The sequence below is a fragment of the Phyllostomus hastatus genome, unplaced genomic scaffold (assembly GCF_019186645.2).
Source record: "Phyllostomus hastatus isolate PE091 unplaced genomic scaffold, TTU_PhHast_1.1 phas_contig_449, whole genome shotgun sequence".
Taxonomy (NCBI): Eukaryota; Metazoa; Chordata; class Mammalia; order Chiroptera; family Phyllostomidae; genus Phyllostomus; species Phyllostomus hastatus.
Genome location: NW_025333882.1, coordinates 3,117,501 through 3,126,475, shown reverse-complemented (window position 1 = coordinate 3,126,475; position 8,975 = coordinate 3,117,501). Strand labels below are relative to the sequence as shown.

The 8,975-nt window shown below is 37.6% G+C and overlaps 1 non-coding gene across 1 annotated transcript; it reads right to left on the bottom strand.

Moving 5' to 3' along the window:
• Window positions 1-6,547: 6,547 nt before the first annotated feature.
• Window positions 6,548-6,651, bottom strand: LOC123822881. The gene has a single exon (XR_006786444.1). It is a non-coding gene; the product is annotated as a U6 spliceosomal RNA (small nuclear RNA).
• Window positions 6,652-8,975: the final 2,324 nt, after the last annotated feature.

Genomic DNA, 8,975 nt, shown 5'->3' with positions numbered 1-8,975 from the left:
ATCAATGTTTCTCTCCCTCCTCTCTCTCTAAAAATAAATAAACAAATAAAATCTTTTTTAAAAAAGAAGTTACTTGATACCAAATACCCAGATAAAAACAGAATTTCCTTAGACATCTGTTTGCTTAAACATATCTGGATGCTTGACAAGATGTAGACATAAAAGGTGAATGACTATCTAAATTCAACACTTTTTACCCAAATATTATGCATTTCTTGGAAACAAAGACTTATAGTATTAATCTACCAAATGAACTAATTTCCCCTTTGAGATTTGTGCCAAATGTGAATATGACATCTGGGTTCTTAAACAGTCACCCAACATTCAGTCACTTTGAACACACAATTGGTTTGTAAGATTGGTTTGAATTGTCTAGAACTTAGAATTAAGTTCCAGAAATATGAAAAGAAAATACATTTAATATATTTTTTCTTCTAACTTTAAAATAAGAAATTTATTTTGTATTGTTTTTGAAACAATTCTATGAAAGGTATCAATCTAAGACCAATACTTTCCCATAGAGTTGCCACCAAAATTAGATTTTTCTGGCTTTACTTATGGAACCATTATAGATTAATGAGATACATGGGTGACCTGATGTGAGAGTATCCTGCCACATGCAAATATCTGCTTTCTCAAAAGCTATTTGAGTACAGTATCTTTCCTCTAATGAGAAGCCTTAGTATCCTTCAACTAATCACCAATTATATTAATTCTAAATGTATTAGTTTACTTTGAAATATCTCACACCAACTAATATATTTCTCCCACCAACCTCATGAAGTACATTCTATTCATTTTCCAGACACAGGACAACAAATCAAGGCTATCTAGGTGAAAGTTCATGTTGTTAATCCTTACTGTAAGCTCAAATTCAAACCCTGAGGCTACCTCTTAGGCCAGGTAACTTTGGGTGTCACCACTCCATATAAAACCCATCACTAAGTTATGCCTATCCTACCTCTAGAGTGTACATGAGGTCTTACCTATTGCTTTCTACATCTCTTCTCTAGATGGCTGTAGACTGAGCTACCTTTTCCACTCATACCCCTTTTCCACATCACTGATAGAGTGATCTTTCAAAAGTAAAAATCAGATACTGTCACTCCTCTGGTTTAAATCTCTCTAACAGATTTCTATTTCTCTTAGAATACAATCCAAACTCTTTCCAAGTCCATAGAGGCTTGTGGGTTCATAGGCTGCCTTCCTCCCTGAGCTCTTCTCTTACTAGGATCTTCTTCAGTAAACTCTTGACACAGTAAGCAAGCCCTTTCCTACCTTACAACCTTATAGTTGCTGTTCCCTCTGCCTGAAAGGATTTTCCTCATAATTTTGAATGGTTAGGTAATTCTCATCTCCCCCAAGAAGACCTAAAGGAACCTCCCTCCTCTGCCCCATCCCACATTACATTACTGACTACAAATCCTAAATGGGCACTCAATGATCATTGTTTCTTACTAATATTCACTTTAATATTTAGTAGAACAATATCTTACCCAAACACTTGTCCTCAAATCATTCCCTCTTACTAAAAGCAAATGACCTTGTCTCAGGGTTTAATAAAGAGAAAAGAAACAATAAATGGACATTAGAAATGGAAACTTGTGTGGCAGTCAAATAAATGCATTTGCCAAAGATTCCCAGCACTATACCCTTGTGAATATGGGAAGTTCGTACTTCCTGGCTCCTTCAGGTGATTTGTTCTGGACAATGAGTTAAAAACAAAAAAAAAATGTGTATCGCTTTCTTTTACTCTGATATGATAACAGGAGATATTGCAGATGGGCTGGTTAGCCAGCTTAGATCCCCAACTAACTACAGAGCACAGAGCCTGGTGCTTTCCCAAATGAGTATTAGATGTGCAGCATCAGTGAGAAATAAGTTTCCATTGTGTTAAGTCTCTGAGATCTGTGGTTCTGCCCTTGTTCCCCTTCTCTTCCCCAAGTACAATTTCTCTTAGTTTTTCTCATCTAGTCTTATGGTTTTGATTATTGTAAATATCCTGATAACTTCCACATTTATATCTCTGGCATCTGACTCTTCCCTGAATTTCAGACCAACATGATCAATCAACAACTTAACATCTCCACTGGGCTTACTAACTGGTATTGTAACCAAACACAGGGTCGGCTGCCTGCTACTTGGAAAGCCAATACTCTAGAGGCAGGTGCTGATATAAAGAAAAGTGGTTCATTAAGATGCTGGTCTTATGAAAAATGAGAAGAGACTCTTGTCTCAGAGCCCATTTCCACATCTCAGTGCAAGCAGCAATTTTTATAAGGAGGTAGGGGGGAAGAGAACAAAGAGATCAAAGGAAGGAGTTGAAGTTTTCTACATGCAGATGAGCACAGTCCATTCTGATAAGGCAAGTGATGTCCTGGCTTGCATTATTCTTATTTAGTTATTATTGTAAAAGGGTGTAGCCAAGGGGGGAGTCCAAATAGGGATTTGTAATGGTGTCCAGAACTCAGTGTCCAGGAATTATTAGAAAAATATGCATATATAAGATGTCCTCACCCCCACACGTCTGTGCTGGGGGATGGGACGCATGGAGCAGGGCCATTGAGAGTTGTTTTGAATAGCAACTTCTGCAGATAACCTCTAGAACAGTTGTTTAACATATCTATAACCTTTAACTGGTTTCATAAATATGTTAAACAGCTGTGGTCATGCTTTGAGCCAGGGGCATGGGAGTGACTTCAACACATGATGTAACTAGGAGGCAACTCCCCCTGGTTACAGATCCTGTGTGAGAGCTTGGAGATGATTGGCTCCACACCAAAGGGCCACATCTGCCCAGACTTACTATGGCAGCCCAATAAAGCTGGAAAAATACAGGAATGCTGGCAACTGTGGCCAGTTGTGGGAGGAGTCGGAAATGGTGCAGCAGTGGAAGATTGGCACTGGGATTTAGACCAGGTGTGGCAGCCATGAGGCATCTTTTTGGTTTGGGCAGAAAAGAGCCATGGACTTATATTTCTTTTTCTGAGATTCCGTACCCCAGACTGGGTAGAGGGGAAAGGAAGGACTGTGCTTTTGTGATGTGGACACTGGCCAGCAGTGTCTGAAGCATTATGGATGAGATGAAACAAATTCACATGAACTACCAAATCCTGTGGAGGAAAAGGAATGGCACAGCCACTCTCTCAAGGGGAGAACGCCTCAACCCTTGCCTTGACAAGCTTTTATTGGCTTTCTAATAGCATATATCAAAAAAGGTTTTCATTTATTATACTCAGGTTTGTCTTAGGTAATTGCTTTTTACAGATAGCAATGGAAAGGATGTTACTGATTCCTTTTTACAGATTAACAAGGAAAAAATGTTGCAAATGCAAGGGAACAGTAAGAGTAATTGGTCTGGTTACACTTCAGTCCTTGGGAGAATCAGCATAGACTTCAAGAAGTTACTTTAAAGATATGCAGTAAGCTTTTGCTGATTCAACTCAGGGTGAGGGAGTTTTAGCAAGAGCAAGTCTCAAAGCAGCCTAGGTGTAATGCAGGCCTGGTCTCCCACGGGAGAATTGATCCTGTGTGCCACCACATGTCTATAGGCTTTCCAATAGGGCTGGGCTACATTTGCCATTGTCAGGCAGATCGGCTCCCTATAGGTTTTGGGGTATTCTAAAGAACTTTGGGATCTCAATGAAGACATTAAGTTATTACTCTCAAGTTAGTATAACTCTTTAAATAAATAATCCCTTTCCTTTTCACCAATCTCTGGCATTGAGAGATGTCTCTTCCTGGTAGCAGGCAAGATGAACCTAGTACAGGGTGGGGGACCCCCAGAGCACAAGGGTGGGTCCACTCAGTAATAGTATATCATTCACCCCCCGCCCCAGGTCTGTTCTGTAATATTATGGCTTAATGTCATTCTAGCTCTACATTAGAAGGTCAGAAAATCTCCCAGAGTTGGGACGCTTGATGGTCAAAGTCTATCTTTTGAAGTTAGTTCCTAGGATTCTGATATAAATATGTTGTTTATCTATAAGCTACATATGATTCAGAATCAGCATTTACAGGAACAATGTCAAAAGAATGTTGGGATGGATTACAATTACCCACCATTACACTTTTTTTTACTGTTACACTATGTCAAACTTAACATGTCCAAGACACTAATCACTTCCCCACCAACACATGCTCTTTTCACAATTGTCCCAAACTCCATAAATAGCACCATCTTTTATTCAAATACTAAGACCAAAAACTTAAGAGTCATCTTTGATTCCTTTCCCCCTCTTTCCTTTTCCCACATAACCCAATTCTTGAAAGTACTATTGATTTTGCTATTAAAACACACCCTAAATCCATCCACTTTCTACATCTCCACTCTAATCCAAGTGACCATCATACCTTGTTTTGATAATATAATGGTTTAATAACTGGTCTACCTGTCCCTATTCTTGTTTATCAGTTACTTATTCTTCAACCAATGGCCAGGGTAAATTTTTAAAATATAATTAATAATCATGCTATTCTTCTGGGGCTTCCTGTTACAATTAGAATAAAATCCAAGTTTATTTAGACAGCACACAAAGCTCTACATCATTTGGCCCTTGTCTGTCTATTCAATCTTTCCTCATCTCTCACCACTTCAACATTTCTGGCCTTATTTCTATTTCGTGAACACACTAAACAGATTCCCACTTTAAGGACTTTGCATTAGTTGTTTTCTCTGCTTGTAACGTCTTTTCCATCTTGCTACCTCCATACAATATGTTTTGGATGGGTTTTATTAATCAAATGTGTGGGTTAAATAAGGTAAAATTTATATCTAAATCATGTCAAATCTTTACATTCAAGGATGTAGCATATCTTACTACTTTTAGAACATTTTTAGTCACCAGTAAAATTTTAATTTCCTTTATATAAAATTTAGCCACCCTTGTAAGATTTATCTTGGGTGTTTAAAAATACATTAGAGGCAAGATTCATTTCTTAATGTATTTCTAACCAATACTGCCAATGCATAAGAAAATTATCAGTTTTTATTAAAATAACCACTTACCTCACTGCTTTTTTGAAATCTCTCTTAATTTTGTAAATCACATTGTTTTCAGTTGATTCTCTTAGATTGTCCAAAGTAGATTTGTCCAATAGTAATCTGCAAATATTAACAGAACTTTGCTTTTCAGATCAGGAACCACTGATGTGTACGCAGAACACCTCCAAATCAGGGAGCCTAACCTGGAGCCAGGACTTCTTACACCTTGCTGGTCATGAAGGCACAATATTGCTCCATGTTCAAGCCCCAATGTCAGAGCTCTTCCAGTTCCTGGGGATCGCACCAAAGTTAAATACAAATAATCAACCTCACAATTATCAATACACAGTGCTCACAAGCTGGTATGAACCAACCTGAAATTCACTTCAAACCCATCACCAGAAAAACATTATTAATCACTAAATTTCATGCCTTGACCAGAGGTTAGTACCATACAGTAAAACATCTCAGGCCTAATTTAAGCCTACTGAAGTTAACCTCATAGCACAGTGACAGCATTTTTAAAATGTTATTTCTTTTTAGAATTAAAACTCCACATTTGGAAATTCTACATAATTTGGCAAACGAGTGTTTTCCAAATGATTAATGGATGATGCAACTAAATTTTGTACAGGTAGAAGGCCCATTCAAAATGCTAGACAATTATATTTTATTTTAACAAAGAATAGAATGTATTATACAGATTGAGATTTTACATTGCAACCAACCCTCTAAAAACTACCACTTTTCATATATCTGTTGGCCATTTGTATGTCTTCTTGGGAGAAGTATCTGTTAAAGTCCTCTGTCCATTTATTAATTAGATCATTTAGGGTTTTATTGTTGAGTTGCATGAGCTTTTAATATATTTTGGATACTAATCCCTTATTGGAGGTGTAGTTTGCAAATATCTTTTCCCATTCAGCTGGTTGCCTTTTTGTTTTGTTGATTGCTTCTTTCACTGTACTGAAGCTTTTCAGTTTATTATAGACCCATTTGTTTCTTTTCAATTTTACTGTCCTTGCTTTTAAGGTACAATTTGTTAAATTCTAAGACCAAGATCTATAAATTTGGTACCTATGTTTTCTTCTATGTATTTTATTCCTTCAGGTCTCATATTTAGGTATCTGATCTATTTTTAGTTCATTTTTGTGAATGGTGACAAAGAGCATTTTAGTTTCATTCTTTTGCATGTGACTTTCCAAGTTTTCCAGCACCATTTATTGAAGAGGCTCTCTTTACTCCATTGTAAATTTTTGACTCTTTTGTCAAAAATTATTTGCTCAAATCTATGAGTTTATTTCTCGGCTCTCAGTCCTGTTCCATTCAGCTGTGTGTCTGATTTTCTGCTAATATCATGTTGTTTTGATTATTGTTGTTTTGTAGTATAATTTGAAGTCAGGAAGTGTGATATCTCCAACTTTGTTCTTTTTCCTCAAGATTGCTTTGGCTATTTGGGCTCTTCTGTGGTTCCATACAAATCTGATCATATTTGTTCTATTTCATTTTTGTGTTTCAATCACATCAAGAAACAAAAACCCAAATGAACAGAAAACCCTTCTGAAAAATATGGAACATTTCACAGATTTGCATGTCATCCTTGCACAGGGGCCATGCTTATCTCTGTATCTTTCCAATTTTAGTATATGTGCTGCTGAGGTGAGCACTGTTTTATTTCATTTGTAAAAATACCATTAGGATTTAAAAATATATATTTTATTGTTCCTGCTATTACAGTTGTCTCACGTTCCCCCCCCTTTGCTCTCTCCACCCAGACCAACCCCACTTCCATAGTCAGTTCCCACCCCTTTGTTTATGACCATGGGTCCTTCATATATGTTCTTTGACTAATCCCTTCACCTTCTTTCAATCAGCTGCCAACTCCCTCCTCCCTTCTTACAGCTGTCAGCCTATTCCATAATTCTATTCCTCTGGTTCTATTTTGCTCATTAGTTTGCTTATTAGATTCCTCTTATAAGTGAGATCATATGGCACAGGTGGCAAACACAAGGTCCGAAGGCCAAATCTGGCCCTCCACCTTGTTTTATCCTGCCCAGCACCTTGTTCTACCCAGTGGCAATGCCAAGCTCTCACTTAACTGTTAAGGAATAGTTACATTTATACAGTCCTAAAATTACATTCAGCCTTTGAAGGCAACCATGAGGCTGATGTGGCCCCTGGTGAAAATGAGTTTGACACCCCTGTCATACGGTACTTGTTTTTTACCAACTGGCTTATTTCACTTAGCATAATAGTATCCAGTTCCATCCATGCTGTTGCAAAAGTTAGGAATTCTTTTTTTCTGATGCATAGTATTCTATTTTCTAAACGTACAACTGTTTTTTTTTAAATCCACTCATCTGCTGAGGGCCACTTAGGCTGTCTCCAAATCTTTGCTACTATAAATAATGCTGCTATGAACGTGGGGCTGCATAAATTCTTTTGTACTAGTATTTTGCAATTCTTAGGGTATATTCTCAGCAGTAGGATTGCTGGATTGAAAAGTAGTTCCATCTTTATTTTTTTTAAAGATTTTATTTATTTATTTTTAGAGAAGGAAGGGAGGGAGATAGAGACAGAGAGAGAGAAACATCAATGTGCGGTTGCTGGGGGTCATGGCCTGCAACCCAGGCACGTACCCTGACTGGGAATCGAACCTGCGACACTTTGGTTCGCAGCCCGTGCTCTATCCACTGAGCTACACCAGCCGGAGCTCCATCTTTAGTTTTTTGAGGAAACTCCATATTGTTTTCCACAGTGGCTGCACCAGTCTGCATTCCCACCAACAGTGCACTCGGGTTCCCTTTTCTCCACAACCTCTCCAACACTTATTGTTTGTTGCTTTGTTTATGATGGCCATTCTGACCAGTGTGAAGTGGTATCTCATTGTGGTTTTAATTTGCATCTCTCTGATGGTTAGTGATGCTGAGCATCTTTTCATATGTCTATGGGTCCTCTGTATGTCCTCCTTGGAGAAGTGTCTATTCAGGCCCTTTGCCCATTTTTAAATTGAATTGTTTTTCTTCCTGGTGTTGAGTCATATAAGTTATTTATATATTTTGGAGATTAAACCTTTGTACAATGTGCCATTGTAAAAATGCATTAAATCTGAATAAAGCTTTGATTAATGTGGATATTTTAACTATGTTGATTCTTCTAATCCATGAACATGAAACACCTTTCCATTTTTTTTCTTCTTCAATATTTTTAAATAATGTCTTGTGAATTTTTTGTATGTAAGTTCTTCATATCCTTTGTCAAGTTTATTGCTAGGTATTTTATTCTTCTGGTGGAAATTGCAAAAGTAGTTCTTTCTTTTTCTGAAATTTTATTTATTAGTCTATAGGAATGTATATACTCTCATCATTTCCTATCACTGGGGGTCACTACTCAACTGTTTTCCAGATCATTAACTGTTCCCATATTCAAAAACTAGTCTTAAATTTGTAGCCACCAAAATATTCCTCATTATTCCTGCCAAGAATATATCTGATTACTCTCAACCATCCTTGGAATCTTCTGAGGATTAAATAATATAATCTATATAATATTCTTAGTGTAGTGCCAGACAGATAGTAATGGTTCAATCCTATTAGATTGTTAATCAATTTTAGTCTTTGACTCACAATTCTTTCCCCCACCCCAATTCCTGCCTTCATTCTGGGTGGTTTTGAAGCAGGAGACAGCATAGGAAGAACTCTGAGGCTGCAGTACTGTCACTGGCCAGCATTTATCACCCTGATTGCCAGGAAACGCCTTTTACCAATTAGGTAGAATAAATAGTAAACCGAGGCAGGGAGGAGAAAGGAGACAAGTCTCACATGCTAAGTCAGCAGTCCTAAGTCTGGTCTGATAATATCGCCAGGTGTTCCAATATCACAGGAAACACCATACTAGCAAGAAAAAGCCCATAATTCGAGTTTGGTTAATTGCCTACCTCTGCTCACTATCTGTCCTACAAGGGAGTCCCTGATGCTTACAGAAAGAGCCC